Genomic DNA, 24,347 nt, shown 5'->3' with positions numbered 1-24,347 from the left:
ACAATGAGTTCAGTTTATTCTAATATCACAGAATTGATAGAATATACTACATGGGAACAAAGGAAATGCTGGATAAAAAATAACCAAGGTCTGACTCGTCTTCTACCATTTGGACATTCACATGCTGTACTGCTAATGGAGTTATTGACGGATTAATCTCTATTAATTAATCTAGAAAAGACCCAATTGATGAGGAAAATCCCAATGCTTTTTCCCAAGCATGCAAATGATGCATGTATTTGTGTGGGTCTGATCGATATGCATCACACTACAGTTATGTCAATGAAATGCCATCTGCCAATGATTGGCTCAATCCCTGAACAGATCTAAATATTTTTTGATTTTGTTGTCCTCCTGTACCTTCTTAATCCTAGCAGAGGTTGGCCACCTGCAGACTTACCATACTCCCAACATCGCCGTGAGGGCATTAATGCTGATCATTGTAGAAAGGGGCCTGAGAGTCCCTTTTGATGTCTCACTTAGGTTCAGAGCCGTATTCTGGATGTAACAGGAATGAATGCCTATCACAAGTAATGTGTTAAAATAACAATTTTATTGAATAATTATAATAATATGCCAATTATAATTAATAATATATAAAAAAGAAAATTAAGTAGAAGTTTGCAGAAGAGAGTTCCTTTGTGTGAAGAAGTATTTCCTAATTTCACTCCCGAAACATCTGGCTGTGATACTTAGTCCCCTAGGCTGAGAATCTCAAACCAGCGGAAATAGTTTTTCTTTACCTACCCTAGCTGTTCCCTATAACACTTTAAAAACTTTGACCAAATTACCTCAACCTATGAAATAGCAGGAAAACAACCATAGTTCATGCAATCTTTCCTTACAATTTACCTCTTGGAGTCCAGGTATTTTCCTGATAAATCTATGCAATTCCACGTGTGGTCTCACCAAAGCCCTGTAGAACTATGGCAAGACTTCTTTATTCCAGTCGTCTCAACCCTTTGCAATCCAGGCCCTCATGCCATTTGCTTGTTGTATCTGCTAGCTAAATTTCTGTGTTCCTTGTACAAGTACACCCAAGTCCCTCTGAATATCAACATTTATAAGTTTTAAACCTTTGAAAAGAATGTTCTGCTTTTCTACTCTTACAACCAACGTGAAAAACCTCACATTCCCACGTTATACTCCATCTGCCGCCTGTTGTCCACTCATTTAATCTGTCTATTTCTTTTTGCAGACTCTTCAAAACTTACATGCTTACCTAGCTTTTTATCGTCCTTAAACTTTGATACATTACCTTCTGTCTCTTCACCCAAGTCATTAATATAGATTGTAGATAGCTGAGGCTCCAACACTGAGACTTGCGGAACTCCACCAGTCACAACTTGCTAACTTGTAAATTACCCATTTGTCCCTACCCTCTACCCCGTCTGTTAACCAACCCTCTATCAATGCTAATAAATTATCCAAACTCCATGAACCCCTTATCTTGAATATTAATCATACGTGTGACACCTTATCAAGTGCCTTCCGGAAAATATCCATCCTGCTTGTTAAATCCTCAATGAACTCTAATGAATTTGTTAAGCACAATTTACCATCTACAAGATGAGCTGCAGCAACTCACCTAGACTCCTTCGACAATACCATCCAAACCCATGATTGCTGCCAGCTAGAAGAACAAGGTCAGCAGATGCATGGGAACACCACCACCTGCAAGTTCCCCTTCAAGTCACACACCATCCTAAATTGGAAATAAATTGCCGTTCCTTCATTGCCGCTGGGTCAGAAACCTGGAACTCCCGTCCTAACATCACTGTAGGTGTACCAACACTGCAACGATTGCAGTGGTTCAAGAAAGCAGCTCACCACCACTTTCTCAAGGGCAATTAGGAATGGGCAATAAATGTTGGTCCAGCCAGTGACGCCCACATCCCATGAATAACGGGTTTTTTTAAATTACCTTTTGTAAAACCTTTGCATGATCATGCCATGATTTATCTAAGACGTTCTTATTAATAGGGTCTGGTATTTTCCTGATGTCAGACAAACTTGACCTATACTTGCGTGTTTTCTCTCTCATTCCTGTTTTGAACAGCTACGAGCCAATATAGGACAGCGAGTACAGCCAATGGGTAAATGAGAATTGGATACAGACAGTAGAGTTTTTCAGTAGTGATAAAGCAGAGCTGGGTGTAGAAGTGTATTTGAAATCTGATCCTGTGTGTTCCAGTCAGCTCACTGGGGGCAGAGTGTTGGTGAAAAATAGAACAAAGCCAAAGATAGATTGTTAGGCGATTTGAGCAAAAAGAGAAACTGATGCTAGTGATTCTCTGGCTACGATTCGACAATGGAGCATCCCCATGGCTAACCATATCAAATGCTGCAGTCAGGTTGTGAAGGGTCACAGAAGATCAGTTATATTCATGCATCTTGTCATTTGTGACTTCGATAAGAGCCATTTTGCTACTGTGCACTGATGTAAACTTGATTGGAGTGATTCAAACCCCCAGTTCCAGGAAAGGTGGGCAGAGATTTGGGAGGCAATGACAAGTTGAGGGTCTTTGGACAGCAAGGACAAGCTGGAAATGGAGCAGATGTTTGCAAGGATAAATTGGTCAGGGATAGATTTTTGAGAAGGTGAGTGATAACAGCAGACACATTGTGGAACAGGGTTCAAAATACAAGAGGCAATGGGTGAATTCGCCCTCAAAACACCTGAGAAAATTCAATCAAGGGGGTAACCAATGAGAAGAAAGTCACCCCCCAGCCCCAGTACATGGCAGTGACAGAATCGGTGAGGAGCTGCTCCTACAATCACAGGCTGTTCATCTCCCACACTTGCTGGAACACTCAAAGATCTGTAAATTGTTGGAATTGCCAACAACAGAGGGTTTTGGATACTCCATCAATGAATATATTTAAGACTGAGATGGACGGATTTTTGGTTTCTCAGGAAACCAAAAGAAATGGGGAGCAGGTAGGAAACTGGAAGTAAAGACAAGTGGCAGCCATGTTCACACTGAATGGCAGAGCAGGCTCACAAACTTCTCTTGATCAACGCTTGATCTTATTTCTTATGGTCCCTCTTCTTATAATAACGCATCAATTTTAAAATCATCATCTTTGCTTTGCAGATCTACAGCCTCAACCTTCCTAAATCAATAACCTGCTCCAGCCTATAAATCTTTGCCATCTCCGCACTCCTCCAAATTTGGTCTGTTATGCATCCCTGATTTTAAATGCTCTACCATTGGTAGCTGGGCCTTCGGCTGCCAAGGTCCTAAGTTCTGGAATTCCTTTAGTAAACCTCTGCTCCTCTCGCTCCTCCTTTAATATAGTCCTTCAAAACTACCTCTCTGGCTAAACTTATGGTCACCTGCCCTGCTGGTTCAATACATGGCTCAGGATGACGCTCTGGGGACATGGGTTGAAATCCAGCCAAGGCAGCTGGGTGTAATTTCAATTCAATTCATAAATTCTGAAATTGGAAGCTAGGCTTGGTCATGGTGACCAAGTCATAAAAACTTAAACATGGTTCGCAAATGGAAAGGAAATCTGCTGTCCTTACCTGGTGCAGCCTGCATGTGACTCCAGATCCAAAGCAATGTGACTCCAGATCCAAAGCAATGTGACTCCAGATCCAAAGCAATGTGACTCCAGATCCAAAGCAATGTGACTCCAGATCCAAAGCAATGTGACTGATTCTTAACTGCCCTCTGAAATGGCCCAGTAAGCCAATCAGTTCAATGCAATAAGGAATGGGCAACAAATGCTGGCCTTGCCAACGGCATCCATATTCCATGAAAGAATGAATAAAAAAAGTCCCATCCCCACTGGACACTCTGTGTGAGAGACCCCCCTCAGTCCACCCTGCACCCCTCTGCCTGAGAGACCCACGCAGTCTGCCCTGTTACCCCTCTGTCTGAGACACCCCGTCAGTCCATCCTTCAACCCTCTCTCTGAGAGCCTCTCAGTCCGCACTGTACCCCTCTAACTGAGAGACCCTTTCAGTTCGTCCTTTACCTCTCTATCTGAGAGACACCCGCAGTCTGTCCCGTATTCCTTTATCAGAGAGACTGCCTCAATCCGTCCTGAATCCTCTATCTGAGAGATCCCTCAGTCCATCCTTCACCCCCTCTATCTGAAAGACCCTCTCAAGCAGACCTGTGGGCTCTGAGGGACCCCTTCAGTCTGTCAGGTACTCCTGTATCTGAGAGACCTCCTCAGGCCATCCTGTACCTCTCTATCTGAGCCCCCGAGTCCACCCTGAACCCCTTTGTCTGAGACCCCCTTCAGTCTGTCCTCTACCCCTCTATCTGAGAGAACCCCTCAGTCCGTCCTGTATACCTCTGAGAGACCAACTCAGTCTGCCCTGTACCCCACTATCTGAGGCCCCCTACTCAGTCCACCCTGTACCCCACTATTTGAGAGAGTCCCTCTGTTAGGGGGAAATTAAAAAATGCTAAAAGAGAATACAGTAAGAATTTCATGAAAAACCCCTAAAATCTCCAGGCAGGCTTGGCTGCTAAACATATTAAGAGTTGAAGATTACCAGATGAACATTGCACAGCCTTGAGAGCCAGACTGGAGATAAAACATGGCATAAAATTAGATTAAGTATGCTCAACCGTCAGACAAGGGGAGGACAAATAGTTTTAACTTAGGTATGGGAAGATGAACAATGGACAAAGAGGGGGCTTGAGTTGCAAGAGCCAAGGTCTTGTGTACGTCTTTTAATTTTGATTGGATAATATAATTATGTATACATCCTTTAGAATAATTGGTTAGCAAAATCACATGTTTATGTACTCAATAGGATAGAGTTAGCAAGGAACTGGTGTGTCGGTTACTGATTGGATGTACTCAAATGTGTTATGATAAGAAAAAGTACAAAAATAGTGAAATATAATTAATCAGAGAGCTGGGTCTTCATTCTTAGGAATGATTGCAGCTCCCTTGCATAAGCTTGAATAAAACTGGCTAAAAGGAAGCCTGAGTATATGTGGTCGTTCTGGGAACAGAGAGTGTAACTTCTCCTCTTCAACTGGCCTCTGTGGTCGTTGCGCGACGGGAGTGTGTACCATATTCACCCTCAGTCCATCCTGTACCCCTGTGTGAGACCCCTCCTCAGGCCATCCTGTACCTCTTTATGTGAGCGACCCTTTCAGTCTGCCCTGCACCCTTCAATCTGAGAGACCCTCTCAGTCTGCCTTGTACCCCTCAATCTGAGGGACCTCCTCTGTTCACCCTGTACCCCAATACCTGAGACTCCCTCAGTTCATCATCTACTCCTCTATCTGAGAGACCCCCTGTCTCCGCCCTGTAACCCTCGATCTGAGGGCCCTCTCAGTCCGTCTTGTACCGCTCTGAGAGACCCTCTTAGTCCGTCCTGTACATCTCTATCTGAGAGACCCCCTCAGTCCGCACTGTACCCCTACATTTGAGACACCACCACAATCTGCCCTTTACGCCTCTGTCTGAGGCACCCCGTCGGTCCACCCTCCACCCCTCTATCTGAGAGCCTCTCTGTCCACACCGTACCCCTCTAGCAGAGAGACCGCCTCAACCAGTCCTGTAACTCTCTATCTGAGACACCGCTCAGTCCACCCTGTATCTCTCCATCTGAGAGAGCCCCTCAATCTGCCCTGTATCCCTCAATCTGCGACACACACTCAGTCCACCCTGTACCCCACTATCTGAATGATCCCCTCAGTCCGCCCTGTACTCCAGTATCTGAGAGACCCCCTCAGTCTACCCTTCACCCCTCCAGCTGAGAGACCACCTCAGCCCTGTATTGCTCTGAGAGACCCCTTCAGTGGGTCCTTTACACCTCTATCTGAGAGACCCTCTCAGTCCGTCCTGCATACCTCTATCTGAGACGCTCCCTCAGTTTTCCATGTGCCCCACTATTTGAGACCCCCCTCAGTCCACCCTGTACCCCACTATTTGAGACCCCTTCAGTCACAGAATCATAGAATCACAAAGTGCAGAAGAGGCCCGTCGGCCCATAGAGTCTGCACCGACACAAGACCTAACTACCTACCTAATCCCATTCACCAGCACTTGGCCCATAGCCTTGAATGTTATGACGTGCCAAGTGCTCATCCAGGTACTTTTTAAAGGATGTGAGGCAACCAGCCTTCCCCACCATCCCAGGCAGTGCATTCCAGACCGTCACCACCCTCTGGATAGAAAGGTTTTTCCTCACATCTCCCCTAAACCTCCTGCCCCTCACCTCATGGTTGACCCTTCAACTAAGGGGAACAGCTGCTCCCTATCCACGCCCCTCATAATCTTGCATACCTCGATCAGGTCGCCCCTCAGTCTTCTCTGCTCCAACGGAAGCAACCCAAGTCTATTCAACCTCTCTTCACAACTTAAATGTTTCCTCCCAGGCAACATCCTGGTGAATCTACTCTGCACCCCCTCCAGTGCAATCACATCCTTTCTTTAATGTGGCTTAATGTTTAATGTAGTCATCTATGTCGTTTATATAAATAATAAATAATAGGGGACCCAGCACAGATCCCTGTGGTACGCCACTGGACACGGGCTTCCAGTCACTAAAGCAGTATTCTGTCATCACCCTCTGTTTCCTACAACTAAGCCAATTTTGAATCTACCTTTTCAAATTACCCTGTATCCCATGTGCATTTGCCTTCTTTATATGTCTCCCATGTGGGACCTTGTCAAAGGCTTTGCTGAAATCCATATAAACTACATCAACTACACTACCCTCATCTACACACCTGGTTCCCTCCTCAAAAAATTCAATCAAATATGTTAGGCATGACCCTCCCTCTGACAAAGCCATGCTGACTGTCCCTGATCAAACCTTGCCTCTCCAAGTGGACGTAGATTCTCTCCTTCAGAATTTTCTCCAATAGTTTCCCTACCACTGATGTGAGACTCACTGGTCTGTAGTTCCCTGGCTTATCTCTACAACCCTTCTTAAATAGCGGAACCACATTAGCTGTTCTCCAATCCTCGGCCCTGACCCCACTATTTGCGAGATACCCTCAGTCCATCCTGTACCCCTGTATCTGAGAGACCCCTTCAGGCCACCCTGTGGCCCACTATTTGAGACCCCTCAGTCCACCCTGTACCCCACTATTTGAGACCCCTTCAGTTGGCCCTGTACCCTACTATTTGAGAGACACCCTCAATCCGTCCTGTACCCTTGTATCTGAGAGACCCCCTCAGACCATCCTCTATCGCTGTATCTGAGCCACCCTCTCAGTCCGTCTTGTACCCATCAATCTGAGAGACCCCCTCAGTCTGCCCTATACCGCTCAACTTGACACACAGACTCAGTCCGCCCTGTACCCAACTATCTGAGAGACCCCATCCATCATGTTCCCCTCTATCTGAGGAGCCCTCTCAGTCCACACTGTACCCCACTATCTAAGAGACCCCTCAGGCCACCCTGTACCCCTCTATCTGAGAGGCCCTCTAAATCTGTTATGTACTCCTCAATCTGAGAGGCCCCCCAGTCTGACCTGTTCCCCTCTATCTGAGCGACACATCCAGTCCGTCCCGTACCCCTCTATGTAAGAAACACCTCAGTCCGTCCTGTAACCCTCTGAGAAACCTTCTTTTAATCTGTCCTGTACCCCTCTATCTAAGAAACTCCTTCATACTGCGTCCTGTACCCTTCTTTCTGAGCTACCCCCTCAGTCCATCCTATACCACTCTATCTGAGAGACCCCGTCAGTCCATCCTGTACATGTCTGAGAGACACCCTTAGTCCGTCCTGCACCCCTCTATCTGAGAGGCCCCCTCAATGGGCCCTGTACCCCTCGATCTGACAGACACTTAAAGGCAGGTGATGGCGTAGTGGTAATCCAGTAGTAATCCAGAAACCCAGGGTAATTCTCTGGGTACCCGGCTTTGAATCCCACCACAGCAGATGCTGGAATCTGAATTCAATAAAAATTTGGAATTAAAAGTCTAATGATGACCATGAAACCACAGTCAATTGTTGTAAAAAACCATCTCGTGCACTAATGTCCTTTCGGGAAGGAAATCCGTCGTCCTTATCTGGTCTGGCCTACATGACTCTAGGCCCACAGCAATGTGGTTGACTCTTAAATGCCCTCTGAAATGGCCGAGCAAGCCACTCAGCTGCAACAAGCCGCTACAAAGTCACAAAAAAGTAATGAAACTGGACAGACCACCCGGCATCGACCTAGGCACTGGAAATGACAATTGCAATCACAGCCCTGTCGACGCTGCAAAGTCCTCCTTATTAACTTCTGAGGGTTAGTGCAAAAATTGGGAGAGCTGTCTCAGAAGCAAAAGCCTGACATAGTCATCGTCACTACCACTGTGCTAAAAGGGATAGATTTTGAACAGACCTAGCAACTCAAGGCTGGGCATCCATGAGGCACTCTGGGCCATCAGCAGCAGCAGAATTGTACTTGAACACAATCTGTAACCTCATGGTCCCACTCTAACATTGTCATCATGCCGGGGGATCAACCTCATTCAATAAAGAGTGCTAGGAGCAGCACCAAGCATACCTAAAAATGAAGTGTCAACCTGGTGAAGCTCGAACACAGGACTACTTACGTGCAAAACAGCATAAGCAGCAAGTGACAGACAGGGCTAAGAAATCCCACAACCAACGTGTCAGATCTAGGCTTTGCAATCCTGCCACATCCACTTGTGAATGGTAGTGCACAATTAAATAACTCACCGGAGGAGGAGGCTCCACAAATATTCTCATCCTCAATGATGGAGGAGGCCAGCACAGCATTGCAAAAGATAAGGCTGAAGCATTCACAACAATCTTCAGCCAGAAATGCCGAGTGGATGGTCCATCTCGGCTCCCTCCGGAGTCCCCAGCATTATAGATCTGGATAGATCTTCAGCCAATTCAATTCACTCCACGTGATAACAAGAAACGGCTGAAGGCACTGGATACTGCAAAGGCTATTGACCTTGTGCTCCAGAGCTTGCCATACCCCTAGCCCAGCTGTTCCAGTACTGCTTCAACACTGGCATCAACCCAGCTAAGTGGAAAATTGCCTAGGTATTTCCTGTACACAAAAAGCAGGACAAATCCAACCCAGCCAATTACCACAAATCAGTCTACTCTCGATCATCAGTAAAGTAATGGAGGAGGTCTTCAACAGTGCTATCAAGTTGCCCTTGCTTAGCTATAACCTGCTCAGATGCTCAGTTTGGGTTCAGCCAGGGCCACTCAGCTCCTGGCCTCATGACAGCCTTGGTTCAAACATGGGCAAAAGAGCTGAACTCCCGAGGTGAGGTGACAGTGACTGCCCTTGACATCAACGCAGCATTTGACCGAATGTGGCATCAAGGAGCCCTAGCAAAACTGGAGTCAATAGGAATCAGGGAGAAAACTCTCTGCTGGTTGGAGTAATAATTAGCACGAAGGAAGATGGTTGTGGTTATTGGAGGTCAGTCATCTCAGCTCCAGGACATCACTGCAGGAGATCCTCAGGGTAGTGTCCTTAGCCCAACCATTTTTAGCTGTTTCAGCAATGACCTTCCTTCCATCATAAGGTCAGAAGTGGGAATTTTGCTGATAATTGCATAATTTTCTGCACCATTTAGAACTCCTCAGATACTGAAGCAGTCCATGTCCAAATGCAGCAAGACCTGGACAATATCCAGGCTTGGGCTGACAAGTGGCAATTAACATTTGCACCACGCAAGTATCAGGCAATGGCCATCTCCAACAAGAGAGAATCCAACCATCACCCTTGATGTTCAATGGCATTACCATCACTGAATCCTCCACTATCAACATCCTGGGGGTTACCATTGACCAGAAACTGAACTGGACTAATCCCTAGCCATATAAATACGGTGGCTCCAAGCGCAGGTCAGAGGCTAGGAATCGTGTGACGAGTAACTCACCTCCTGACTCCACAAAGCCTGTCCACCATCTACAGTACACAAGTCAGGAGTGTGATGGAATGCTCCCCACTTGCCTGGATGAGTACAGCTCCCACAACACTCAAGGAGCTTGACACCATCCAGGATGAAGCAGCCCGCTTGATTAGCACCACATCCATAAACATTCACTCCCTCCGCCACCGCTGGTGCTCACTGTAGCAGCATCTACAAGATGCACTGTGGGAATTCACCAAAGCTCCTCAGGCAGCACCTTCCAACCCACGACCACTACCACTAAGAAGGACAAGGGCAGCAGATGCATGGGAACACCACCACCTGGAGATTCCCCTCCAAGTCACTCACCATCCTGACTTGGAACTATATCACTGTTCCTTCACTGTCGCTGGGTAAAAATCCTGGAATTCCCTTCCTAGCAGCACTATGGATGTACCTACACCACATCGACTGCAAGGGTTCAATAAGGCAGCTCACTGCCATCTTCTCATGGGCAACTAGGGAAGGGCAATAAATGCTGGCCCAGCCAGAGAAGCCCACATCCCGTGTATGAATTTAAAAAAAAATCCTCAGTCCGTGCTGTACCCCTTTATCGGAGACCCACCATCAGTTCATCATCTACCACTCTATCTGAGAGACCCCTCAGTCCGCCCTGTATCCCACTATTTTAGAAAGCACCTCAGTCTGTCCCGTGCCCTTGTATCTGGGAGACCCCCTCAGACCATCCTGTACTGTTGTATCTAAGACACCCTCTCAGTCCGCCCTGTAACCCTCAATCTGAGACACCCCTCAGTCCGTCCTGTACCCCTTTATCTGAGAAGCCCCCCCATAGTCTGTCCTGTACCCCTCTATCTGAGAAGCCCCCCTCAGTCTGTCCTGTATCCTTGTATCTGAGACACCCCCTCGGACCATCCTGTACTGCTGTATCTGAGACCTCCCTCAGTCTGCCCTGTACTCCTCTTTCTGACAGACCCCCTCAATCCATCCCGTATCTTCTGTAATACCCTCTCAGTCTGTCCTGTAACCCTCTGAAACTCCTCAGTCATCCTGCACCCCTCCAGCCAAAAGACCCTGTCATTTCCTCCCCGCACCCCTCTATGAGAGACCCCATCAGTCCCCCCTGCACCCCACAATCTGCGAGATCCCGTTAGCCCCACTCCATTCCCCAATATCTGGGTCAGCCTCAATCCTCCCTCTATCCGAGAGGGCCCCAATCATCATCCCCCACCCCCATACCCCACTATGTGAGACATCCTTAATCCACCCTCCACCCCTCTATGCAAGGGACCATGCAGTAACCTCTGTACTTCACGATCTGAGAGACCCCCACAGTTCCCACTCTACCCCACTATCTGAGGCACCGTCAATCTGCCCTCTATGTGATAGGGGTAGGTTGTGGGTACCGCTGTCACTGGGCTAATAATCCTGAGACCCAGGCTAATGATCTGGGGACACAGGTTCAAATCTCACCACAGTGGCTGGTGGATCACAGAATCATAACGGCACAGGAGGAGGCCATTTGGCCCATCGTGTCTGCACCAGCTCTCCAAATGAGCATTATGGCCTAGTGCCATTGCCCTGCCTTTTCCCTGTACCCTTGTACAATGTTTCTATTCAAACAACCATCTAATGCCGTCCTGAATCCCTCGATTGAACCTGTCTCCTCCACACTTGCAGTCAGTGCATCCCAGACCCGAACCACTTGTTTTGTGAAGGATTTTTTCTCACGTCAAATCTGCTTCTTTTGCAAATAACTGTAAATCTGTGCCCTCTCATTCTTGATCCTTTTACGAGTGGGAATAGCTTCTCCCTATCTACTCTGTCCAGTCCACTCATCATTTTGAACATCTCTATCAAATCTCCTCTTAGCCTTCTTCACTCCAAGGAGAACAGTCCTAACCTCTCTCATCTATCCTCATAGCTGAGGTTTCTCACCCCTGGAACCAGTATTGTAAACCTCTTCTGCACTCTTTCCAATGTGTTCACATCCTTCCTATAATGTGGTGCCCAAAACTGTACACAATAGTCCAGCTGAGGTCTAACGAGTGTCTTGTATAATTTCAGCAATACCTCCCTGCTCTTGCACTCAATGACCCTATTAATAAAGCACAGGATACTGTATGCTTTATTAACTGCTCTTTCCACCTGTCCTGCCACCTTCAATGATCTATGCACATATGCACCCAAGTCTTTCTGCTCCTGCACCCACTTCAAAATTTCACCCCGTATTTTATATTGCCTGTCCATGTTCCTCCTACCAAAATGCACCACCTCACGCTTCTCCACATTGAACTACATCTGCCAGCTATCTGCCCACTTCACCAACTAGTCTATGTCCTCTTGAAGTTCGACATCGTCCTCCTAACAATTCGCAATACTTTGTGTCATCTGCAAATTTTGAAACTGTCCACAGCACACCAAGATTTAGATCATTAGTATATATCAGGAAAAGCAAGGGTCCCAAAACCGACCCCCGGGGAACTCCACTACAAACCTTCCTCCTGCCCGAAAAATCCATTGACAATTATTCTCTGTTTCCTATTTTTCATCCAATTTTGTATCCACGTTGCTACTGTCCCTTTTATTCCATGAGCAATAACTTTTTCCACAAATTTGTTTGTGGCACTGTGTCAAACGTCTTTTAAAAAGACCATGTACGTAACATCAACAGCATTACTCTCAACATTTTCTGTTACCTCTTCAAAAAACTCCAACAAGTTAGTTAAACCTGATTTCCCCTTTAGAAATCCATGCTGGCTCTTCCTTATCAACCCATATTTTTCCATGTGAATACTAATTATATCCCAAATAATTGTCTCTGGAATCTTGCCTGCCACTGAAGTTAAACTGACTGGTCTGTAATTGCTGGGCTTATGCTTACGACCTATTTTGAACAAGGACTTAATGTTTGAAATTCTCCAGTCCTCTAGCACCACCTGTCTTTTCTCATAATCCCTCTTTCGCTTCTCTAATATGCTTCTTCACCTCCCCTCTGAACCTTCTGTATTCCTCTTGGTTCTCAATTGTATTTTCTACCCGGCACGTCATAAACACACTTTTTCTTCTTCATAATTTTAATCTCCTTTTTTTATTCAGGGAGCTCTGGGTTTGTTTGCCCTACATTTCCCTTTCAATGGAATATACCTTAACTGTGCCCGAACCAATTCTTTTTTGAAGTAAGGCCATTGTTCAGCTACAGTTTTCCTGCCAATCTTTCGTTCCAGTCTATCTGGCCTAGCTCCGTTCTTGCCCCATCGAAGTCGGCTCTTGTCCAGTTAATTATTCTTATTCTGGGTTGCCTATCGTCCTTCATCTATCATCATCCTAAAACGTACATTACAATGATCACTCTTGCTTAAATGTTCCCTAACTGACACTTGATCTATTTGGCCCACCTCATTTCCAAGAACCACGTCCAACAGTGCATCTTTTCTTGTTGGATTGGACACATACTGTTGTACACAATTCTCCTGAACACAATCTAGGAACTTTTGCCCTTCTCCGCCCATTACACTACCACTGTTCCAGTCTACATTTAGGTAATTAAAGTCCCCCATTATAACTACTCTATAATGCTTGCATCTATCTATAATTTCCCTGCAGATTTGTTCTTCTACATCCTTCTTACTATTTGGCAGTCTATAAACTACACTGAGCAATGTAATTGCACCCTTTTTGTTTCTTAGCTCTAACCAAATTGATTCTGTCTGGGACATCCTCTTTCTCCAGCACTGCAATGCTCTCCTTAACCAATACTGCCACCCCTTCCTCCTTTCCTATCTCTTCTGAACACCTTGTACTCAGGAATATTTAACACCCAGTTCTGTCCTTCCCTGAGGCAGGTCTTTGTTATCACCACAACAACATCATATTGCCACAGGGCAATCTGCACCTGTAACTCCCCAATATTATTTACCACACTCCATGCATTCACATGCATGCATAGTAACCCTGATTTAGGTTTTGTTACTTTCTCCCTAATCCTGACTTTACCTATTAGCTTATAATTCTCTATGCTAGTGCTACCTGTCCCTCCCAGTATTTTGTGCATCCTGGTATTCCTGGAATTTGAATTCAGTGAATAAATCTGGAAGATAATGTCAGTCTCAGTGATGGTGACCATGAAAATCTCACTGATTAGTTAAAAACGCCATCTGGTCTCACAAGCCACTCAGTTCAGGGGCAATGAGGGATGGGCAACAGATGCTGGCCTTGCTAGTGACACCGACATATTAGGAAAGAATAAGGGGAGAATATCGACGTTATTAAGTGGTACAGATAAGAACTATAACACTCGATAGTAACTCTATCAGTTTCAATATTCAACAACGACCATCTCGCACAACTCACCGCAACAAACCGCCGATTTCATCGTTAAAAGAAGCATTGCGCCTGCGCTGATGGAAGACCGTGAAACTGCGCATGCGCGTTAACGAATCACGCGCCCGCTACTGCACCTGCGCAGTGGAGAGGAAGGGATTTTTTTTTCTGCTAATACTGAGCATGCGCGGGAAGTGAAGCTCCTGACGCGGGATGGGCAGTCTCACTAACAGCACGCCTGCGCAGTGATGAATGTGAAATTAATGCAGCGAACCGCCCATTGTTCTTAAGGTGAGGGTAAAGGCAAAGTACTGCAGATGCTGGAAACCTGAGACAAAAACAGGAAGTGCTGGAAAAACTCAGCGGCCTGACAGCATCTGTGAAGTGAAAGACAGAGTTAACGTTTCGAGTCCGTATGACTCTTCATCAGAACTAAAGAGAAGAAAAACTATGGTGAAATATATAATGTTTAGGGGAGGTGGAATAGGTGAAGCTGGATCGAAGGCCAGCGATAGGTGGAGGCAAAGGAGAGATTGCAAAATATGTCATAAATGGTCAAATAAAAGGTTAATGGTGATGGTACTGGCTAAAGGAGGTGCTAATGGTGACATTAAGAGTAGAAAGCAGAATGAGCAAGGGACAGACGGCTCTAGTGGGGGTGGGGGGACGGTGGTGGGAAAAAAGATTGAAATAGGCTAAAAGGCAGGGATAAAACAATTAATAAAAATAAATTTTAAAAATAATAATATAATAACCCCACCTGGCCCATTACAACAAGCGCCTGCTGCTGCCTGGGGAACTGGCCAAACACGCTGTATCGGAAAGGACAAAGATGGTGACCAAGTACACCAACTCCGAGTCAAACTCCACAAAGGACTGAGAAAATATTAATGATTAAAAAACACTGGGGTGGGGTTGATAGTAGGAAACTATTCCCATTGGCTGATATGTGTGGAATATTAACAAAAAACTACTGCGGATGCTGGAAATCCAAAACAAAAATAGAATTACCTGGAAAAACTCAGCAGGTCTGGCAGCATCGACGTTTTGGGTCCACATGACCCTTCAACAGAACTGTTCTGTTGAAGGGTCATGTGGACCCGAAACGTCGACTCTTTTCTTCTCCACCGATGCTGCCAGACCTACTGAGTTTTTCCAGGTAATTCTGTTTATGTGTGGAATATTCCTATTCAATATTCAAATTCAAAGGGAATTAGATTGTTATTTGATGAGGAAGAACGTGCAGTGTTTTAGGGAGAAGGTTGGAGAATGGCTCTAATTGAATTGGTCATTCAGAGAGCCGGTACAGACATGATGGGCTGAATAGTCACTTTCTGTAATACAACGATTCTGTGATTATGATTTTGTGATGTCTGAGGAAAATAAATAAGAGACCCTTCGGTGGGACGGGTGATGCTGTCGAGATCAGAGGACCAGGGGGAGTGAGACCAGAGTTATGGGAGGATTTGAGTGCCTTCGCCAACCATCTTCAGCTGCTTTATCAAAGACCTTCCTTCCATCGTAAGGTCAGAAGAAGGAATGCTCGCTGAAGATTTCACAATGTTCAGCACCATTTACGACTCCTCAAACACTGCCGCAGTCTTTGCCAATATGTAGTAAGCAAGACCTGAACAACATTCAGGCTTAGGCTGACAAGTGGCAAGTAACATTCACATCATGCAAACGTCAGGCAATGACCATCTCGAATAAGAGAGAACCTAGCCATCTCTCCTCCATATTCAATAGCATTACCCATTGTTAAATCTCCCACTACCAACATCCGGGTGTTACCATTGACCAGAAATTGAACTGGACCAGCTATGTAAGATTAGACAGATTTTTTATAGACAACCGAGTGAAGGGCTATGAGGAGCAGATAGAAAAGTGCAATTGAGACCACAACCAGATCAGCTATGATCTTATTGAATGGCAGGGCAGATGCGAAGGTCCGAATGGCCTCCTCCAGCTCCGAAGTCCAATATTCATATAAAAATAATGTGTGTACATGAGAGTCAGAGTCTTTGAATTATGAGACAAGTAACTCACCTCCTGACTTCCCAAAGCCTATCTGCTATCCACAAGGCAAAAGTCAGGAATGGGGTGGAATCAAGTAGGTGGAACCAGCCACTTGACCAGGACCCCATCGACCACATTCAACATCCACTCCCTCCATCACCAATGTGCAGTAGCAGCAGTGTGTACCAGATACAAGATGCACTGCAGTAACTCACCATGGCACTTTTGACTGCACCGTCCAAACATGCAACCGCGACCACCTAGAAGGAAAAGGGCAGCAGACACATGGGAAAACCACCACCTGTCAGTTTCCCACCAAGTCACACACCATCCTGATTTGGAACTATATTGCCGTTCCTTCACCTTCACTGGGTCAAACATCTGGAAGTCACATTTCAGCAGCTCTGTGGCTGTACCTACAACACATGGACAGCGGTAGTCCAAGAAGGCTGCTCACGACCACCTCCTCAAAGGCAATTAGAGATAGGCAAGAAATGCTGACCCTGCCAGCGATGCCCACCCACCACGATGACAGGCTTGACCCCTGTACCTAACCTGTGTTGCATTTGATTTCAGAATGCTACAAGCAAACAGTGGGTGCTCAGGACATACACAGATACTGAGTAGATACAGAGTAAAGCTCCTTCTACTTTGTTGCATCCAACACACCCAGGAGCTTTATTTATTTTTTTAATTCATTCTCGGGATGTGGGCTTCCTGGCTGGGCCAGAATTTATTGCATGTCCCTCGTTGCCCTTGAGAAGGTGGTGGTGAGCTGCCTTCTTGAACCGCTGCAGTTCTTGTGGTATACGTACACCCACAGTGCTGTTATGAAGGGACTTCTATGATTTGACCCAGCGACAGCGAAGAAATGGTGATATATTTCCAACTCAAGATGATGAGTGACTTGGAGGGGAACTTCCAGGTGGTGGTGTTCCCATCTATCTGCTGCCCTAGATGGTAGTGGTCATGGGTTTGGAAGGTGCTGTTGAAGGAGCCTTGGTGAATTCCTGCATCTTGTAGATGGTACACACTGCTGCTAATGTGTGTTGGTGGTGGAGGGAGTATATGTTTGTGGATGTAGTTCCAATCAATTTGGCTGCTTTGTCCTGGATGGTATCAAGCTTCTTATGTGCTGTGAGAGCTGCACTCTTCCAGTCAAGTGGGGAGTATTTCATCACACTCCTGACTTGTGCCTTGTAGATGGTGGACAGGCTTTGGGGAATCAGGAGGTGAGTTACACATCGCACGATTCCTGCTCTTGTAGCCACAGTATTTATATGGCTAGCCCAGTTCAGTTTCTGGTCAATGGTAACCCACCAGGATGTTGATATTGGGGGATTCAATGATGGTAATGCCATTGAACATAAAGGGCCAAAGGTTGGAATCTCTTTTGCTGGAGATGGATATTGCCTGACACTTATGTGGTGCGAATGGTACTTGGCACTTGTCAGCCCAAGCCTGGATATTGTCCAAGTCTTGCTGCATTTGTTCATGGACTGCTTCAGTATCTGGGGAGTTGCGAATGGTGCTGAATATTGTGCAATCAACAGCGAACATTCCCACTTCTGACCTTATGATAGAGGGAATCTCATTGATGAAGCAGCTGAATATGGTTGGGCCGAGGACACAACGCTTAGGAACCCCTGCAGTGATGTCCTGGAGCTGAGATGACTGACATCCAACAACTACAACCACTTTCCTTTGTGCTAGGTATGACTTCAACCAGCAGAGAGTTTTCCCCCTGATTCTCATTGGCTACAGTTTTGCTAGGGCTCCTTGATGCCACACTCATTCAAATGCTGCCTTGATGTCCAGGGCTGTCACTCTCACCTCATCGCGGGAGTTCAGCTCTTTGGTCCATGTTTGAACCAAGGCTCTATTGAGGTCAGAAGCTGAGTGGCCCTGGCAGAACCCAAACTGGGCATCAGTGAGCAGGTTATTAATAAACAAGTACTGTTGAAGACCCCTTCGATTACTTTACTGATGATCACGAGTAGACTGATGGGGCGGTAATTGGCCGGATTGGATTTGTCCTGCTTTTTGTGTATTAGGACGTAACTGGGCAATTTTCCACATAGCCTGGTAGATGCCCATATTGTAGCTGTACTGGAAGAGCTTGGCTAGGGACATGGCAAGTTCTGGAGCACAAGTCTTCAGTACTGTTGCTGGAATATTATCAGGGCCGATAGCCTTTGCAGTATCCAGTGCTGTCTCTTGATATCATGTGGAGTGGATCGAATTGGCTAAAGACTGGCTTCTGTGGTATTGAGGACCTCCGGAGCAGGCCGAGATGGATCATCCACTTGGTACTTCTAGCTGAAGATTGTAGCAAATGCCTTATCTTATGCACTGGGCTCCTCCATCACTGAGGATGGGGATATTTGTGGAGCCTCCTCCTCCAGTGAGTTGTTTAATTGTCCACCACCATTTGCAACTGGATGTGGCAGGACTGTAGAGCTCAGATCTGATCCGATGGTTGTGGGATCACTTAGCTCTGTCTATGACTTGCTGCTTATGCTTTTTGGCATGCAAGTAGTCCTCTGTTGTAGCTTCACCAGGTTGACACCTCATTTTTAGGAATGTCCGGTGCTGCTCCTGGCATGCCCTCCTGCACTCTTCATTGAACCTGGGTTGATCCCTAGCCTTAATGATAATGGTAGAGTGGGAGATATGCCAGGCCATGAGGTTACAGATTGTGTTTGAGTACAATTCTGCTGCTCATAATGGCCCACAGCGCCTCAATAATGCCCAGTTTTGAGTTGCTAGATCTGTTTGAAATCTATCTCATTTAGCACAGTGGTAGTGCTACACAACATGATGGAAGGTATCCTCAAAGTGAAGGCGGGACTTCGTCTCCACAGAAAATGTGCGGTGGTCACTCCTACTGATACTGTCATGGACAGATGCATCTGCAGCAGGCAGGTTGGTGAGGATGAGATCAAGTATGTTTTTCCCTCTTTTCTCCCCCCTCACCACCTGCCGCAGACCCAGTCTAGCAGCTATGTTATTTAGGACTCTGCCAGCTCAGTCAGTAGTGGTGCCACCAAGCCACTCTTGGTGATGGACATTGAAGTCCCCTACCCAGAGTATATTCTGCACCCTTGCCACCCTCAGTCCTTCCTCCAAATGATGTTCGACATGGAGGAGCACTGATTCATCAGCTGAGGGAGGACAGTGCGTGGTAATCAGCAGAAGGTTCCCTTGCTCACGTTTGACCCGATGCCATGAGACTTCATGGGGTCCAGAGTCGATGCTGAAGACGCTCAGGGCAGCAACTCCCTCCCGACTGTATACCACTGTACCACCACCTCTGCTGTATCTGTCCCGCGGTGGGACAGGACATACCCAGGGAGAGTGATGTGGCGTCTGGGACATTATCTGTAAGGTATGATTCCATGAGGATGACTATGTCAGGCTGTTGCTTGACTCGTATGTGAGGCAACTCTCCCAATTTTGGCACTAGATCCCAGATGTTAGTAAGGGGGGCTTTGCAGGGGTGATAGGGCTGCGATTCCCATTGTCATTTCCGTTGCCTAGGTCGATGCTGGGTGGTTCATCTGGGTTCATTCCTTTTTTGTGACTCTTTTGCAGTTTGTTATAACTGAGTGGCTTGCTTGGCCATTTCAGAGGGCATTTAAGAGTCAACCACATTGCTGTGGGTCACATGTAGGCCAGACCAGGTAAAGATGGCAGATTAACATAGAGAAGTGTTAGGTCATACATTTAGGGAGGTCAAACAGTTACAGCGATTATACAATAAATGGGAATATACTAAGAGGGGTAGATGAAGTGAGAGATCTTGGCGTACAAGTACACAGGTCCCTGAAAGCAGCAGTTCAAGTCGACAAGGTTGTAAAGAAGGCATATGGAATGCTGTCCTTCATTGGCAGGAGTACAGGATATAAAAGTAAGGATATAATGTTGGAATTGTATAAAACATTAGTTAGGCCAAAACAGGAGTATTGTGTACAGTTCTGGTCACTACATTACAGGAAGGACGTAATGGCTCTGGAGAGAGTGCAGAGGAGGTTTACAAGAATGTTGCCAGGGTTAGGAAAGTGTAGCTACGAGGAGAGATTGGATAGGTTGGGGTTATTTTCCTTAGAACAAAGAAGCTTGAGAGGTGATTTGATTGAGATGCACAAAATTATGAGGGGAATAGATAGAGTGGATAGGATAAAATTGTTTCCCTTGGTGGAGAATTCTAGAACCAGGGGACATAGATTCAAGCTAAGTGGCAGAAGGGGACATGAGGAAGAAATTTTATACGCAGAGGGTGCTGGGTGTCTGGAATTCGCTGTCCAAGTTGGTGGTAGAGGTAGAAACTCTAAATTCTTTTAAAAAGTACCTGGATCTGCACCTTAAGTGCTGTAAGCTGCAGCACTATAGGCCAGGTGCAGGAAGGTGGGATTAGAAAAGGCACCTGGGTGTCCTTGGGCTGGCATGAACAAGATGGACTGAATGACCTCCTGTGCTGTAACTTTTCTATGATTCTATTAACCTAGCAGGTGCCAGATTTGCACATTAGTGAACGAGATGGGTTTTTACAACTTTAATTCCTGATTTTTATTGAATTCAAATTCCACTATTTGCCATGGTGGGATTTAAACCCCGGTCCCCTGACCAATACCCTGGGTCTCTGGATTACTAGTCCAGCAACAATACCCCTACGCTGTTGCTCCCCACCCACACCAGCCGTTGTTCTCTACTGTCCCAACTTCCTCCTTACATAAGAATTCCCTCACCTTTATACTATGTAGTGTCCGCCCCTCTGGCACCTGTTTTTTTTTTGCCTTGTCTGCTGGGTTGTTGGCAGGAAGTGAGGAAAAGGCAGACGGAACTTCTCTAACTTATGATTTACAAGGACATTCCCTGATTCCCAGCAGTTACTTTACTTCAGACATTTTCACATTCTCCCTAAAATACCTGGCCTAGTGTTAATTCTGTGATTTCTGATAGTTTCACAATTATAGGTATAACCATTACAATTTATAATTTAATCAATTGTACTTCTCAATCTGGTTTAAGATTATATTGTGGTTAATAACAAACAAACCCTGTCCTTTTCCCAGATCTGACTAGCGTTCCTAATGAGCGAACATGTTGAATGGAAATACTAATCAGTCTTTCCATGGTGACCTGTGTGTAATGAAGCGCCTATTTGAGTTCCTAACTCAAACAAAACCTCTCTTTCCCATGAATACATATTCTAGCCGACATTGGATGCAAACATATTTTACCCATGTCACATTAACATCTCTAGAACCTCCAAGGGGTTCAGAGACACAAACCTTTAAAAGTGGGAGGACAAGTTGATGAAGCACATGAGATCCTGGGTTTTATAATTGGGGATGTAGAGTACAAAAGGACAGAGGGCAAAGGGGGTCTTGCATCAGGAAGAATGTCCAGGTCCTCGAGAGGGTGCAGAAGAGATTCACTGACATTTTAGCAGGGAAGAGAGGTTTTCATTATCAGGAGAGATCAGAGAAACTGGGGATATTTTCATGCACAAAGGGTCATTGGAGATCTGAGGGAGGGGTTCAAAATTTCATGAGGTCAACGAGGAAAAAACTACTTCCACTAGTGAATGAATCAGTAATTAGAAGACATCAGATTCAAATCATCACCAAAAGACACAGACTCAGGGATGAAATGTGAAGCACATTATACAAAAATGTCTGTGACACGCGCTGCCTCTCTGAATCTGTGTCTGGGGGAGAAACTCATGTTTTTTTTTCCTTATCTCCAGGTTAAATCTTGTTCTCATCAAGGTGATGGATATCAGTGCAGGGGAATGGTGCATTCTAAGCACCCAGTGTTTGCTTTAGGCATTGTCTCGTCAGACATAACATGGGTTAGATACAGAATAAAGGTTCTTTTATATTGTCCCATCCAACATTGCCGGGGCAGGTGTTGCAAGGAATTAGAATCGGATTATAGCTGCCCATCAAACACTCCCAGGACAGGTATAGCACAGGGTTAGATACAGAGAACAGCTCCCATTAAACTGTCCCCATCAATGACTTCCAGGACAGGCACAGCACAGGGTGAGATACAGAGTAAAGCTCCCTTGACTCTGTCTTCATCAGACATTCCCAGGGCAGGCACAGGACAGGTTAGATACAGAGTGAAGCTCCCTCAATTCTGTCCCCATCAAATCCTCCAAGGACAGGTACATTTTGACCTTGGTCTTGAATCAGTAAATAGAGGTAGAGTAATGGAGAGATTTAGGGAGGGAATTTCAGACCTTGGCATTTGAAGACACTGTGACCAATGATGGAGCCAATTAAAATCAGGGATGATTAATAGGCCAGATAAGTGCAGAGATCTCAGAGGGTTATTGAGCTGGAGCAGATGAGCACAGACATAGGGAGGGCAAAGACATTTTGGCATTGAAAATAAGGATGAAAATTTTCAATTTGAGGCATTGGTTGACCAGGAGCTAATGTAGGTTGGGGAGCGCAGAGGTAATGGGCAAGTGAGACTCGGTATGAGTAAGCAGATAGACATCAGCGATTTGGATTTAAGTTTATGGATGGTAGGATTGGAGAACTTCACCAGAATTTGTTGGAATAGTCAAACCAAGAGGTAACACAGGCATGTATGTGGACTGCAGCAACAGATAAGCTGAGGCAGGGCAGAGTCGGCTGATGTGATATGTAGAACTGTACCAATTTCCCCAACCCATTCAAATAACTGAAGTCTCTCATTCTTGAAACCATTCTTTTAAATCTTTTTCTGGACCCTCTTTAGTGCCTTTCCAGCCTTCCTAAGTTGCAGTCCCCAGAATTGGACACGATATTCCACTCAAGGTCAGCTCAATGTTTAATTAAGTTTCGCCATAGCTTCTCTGCTTTTGTTCTCTATGCCTCTAATTATAAAGCCCAGGATTACATATGCCTAATTAAGCGCAGTATGCTACCTTCGCCAATTGGTGCACATATACCTCCAGGTCCCTCTGCTCCTGAATCCCGTACAGAATTTTACATTTTAGTTTATGTTGCCCCTCATTCTTCCTACCAAAATGCATTACTTCAAATTCTCTGCATTAACTTTCATTACTTGCAAATATATTCCTCCATATCTTTATCACTAGTTGCAACCAGTAGTGGTGCCGCCATTGTTTCTCAGTTCTACCCAAATAGATACCGTCCTTGAGTCCTTTGGAACTTCCACTCTCTCCACCACTGTAATATTCTCCTTTATCAATACTGTAACCCTCCTCCTTTCCTCGCTTCCCTACTTTCCTGAACTGCTTGTATCGAGAATATTTTGTACCCAGTCCTGCTCTACCCAGTCCTGCTCTTTTTGAGTCAGGTTTCTATTATCACCAATGCCCTGTAAATTATATTTGGAAGATAATGAAATTCCTTGTACTCTGACATCACGTAATTGTTTACTTCTTACCAGCTTCCTTTTACTCTGTCTCTCCAAATTTTTAGACAACTTTTATTTTTTTCCTTTTGAAAGTTACTTCTGAGTTTCCATTCCCCTCCTCAACAGTAAACCGCCCCAGCTCTTGTCCTAGCTCTGATGAGTAGGTCCCATCTCCTTCAGAACTAGCCGCAATGTCCCAGAAATTTAAAGCCCTCCCTCCCCACCCAATCTCTCCAGTCATGCATTTGATCTGCTATATCCTCCGATTTGTATATTCACTAGCAGAGGACACCGAAAGTAATCCAGAGGTTACGACCTTTGAGGTCGTGTTTGCTGGTCTCCTAACTAGTTTTCTAAAATCTGCCTGCAGAATTTCACAAAATGTGTTCATTGCACTTTTACTGTGTTTTGGGGACTAATTGGAGATATAATCACAGACATGTCAGGAATCAAAAGTCTTAAGCAAGGAGTCAGGAGGGCTAAAAGGTGTCATGAAAAGTCACTGGCAACCAGGATTAAGGAAACTCCCATGGCCTTTTATACATATGTAAAGGGCAAGAGGGTAGCCAGGGAAAGGGTGGGCCCACTCAGGAACAGAGGTGGGAATCTGTGTGTGGAGCCAGAAGAAATGGGAGAGATACTGAATGAATACTTCTCATCAGTATTCACCAAAGAGAAGGACTTAGTGGTCGATTTGTCTAAGGAAGAGTGTGTACATAGCCTGGATCATGTTGAGATCAAAAAAGAGGAGGTGTTAGGTGTCTTGAAGAATATTAAGGTGGATA

The 24,347-nt window shown here is 45.6% G+C and overlaps 1 pseudogene across 1 annotated transcript in view; it reads left to right on the top strand.

Annotated features, from left to right (window-relative positions):
• The window catches only part of LOC144672036 (uncharacterized), a 1,123,005-nt pseudogene that overhangs the window by 1,091,448 nt on the left and 7,210 nt on the right, over positions 1-24,347 (top strand). The window lies entirely within an intron of this gene.

The sequence above is a fragment of the Cetorhinus maximus genome, chromosome 35 (assembly GCF_964194155.1).
Source record: "Cetorhinus maximus chromosome 35, sCetMax3.hap1.1, whole genome shotgun sequence".
In the NCBI taxonomy this organism is placed as follows: Eukaryota; Metazoa; Chordata; class Chondrichthyes; order Lamniformes; family Cetorhinidae; genus Cetorhinus; species Cetorhinus maximus.
Note: the sequence above shows the minus strand (reverse complement) of the source record. Positions and strands in the feature narration are given on the sequence as shown.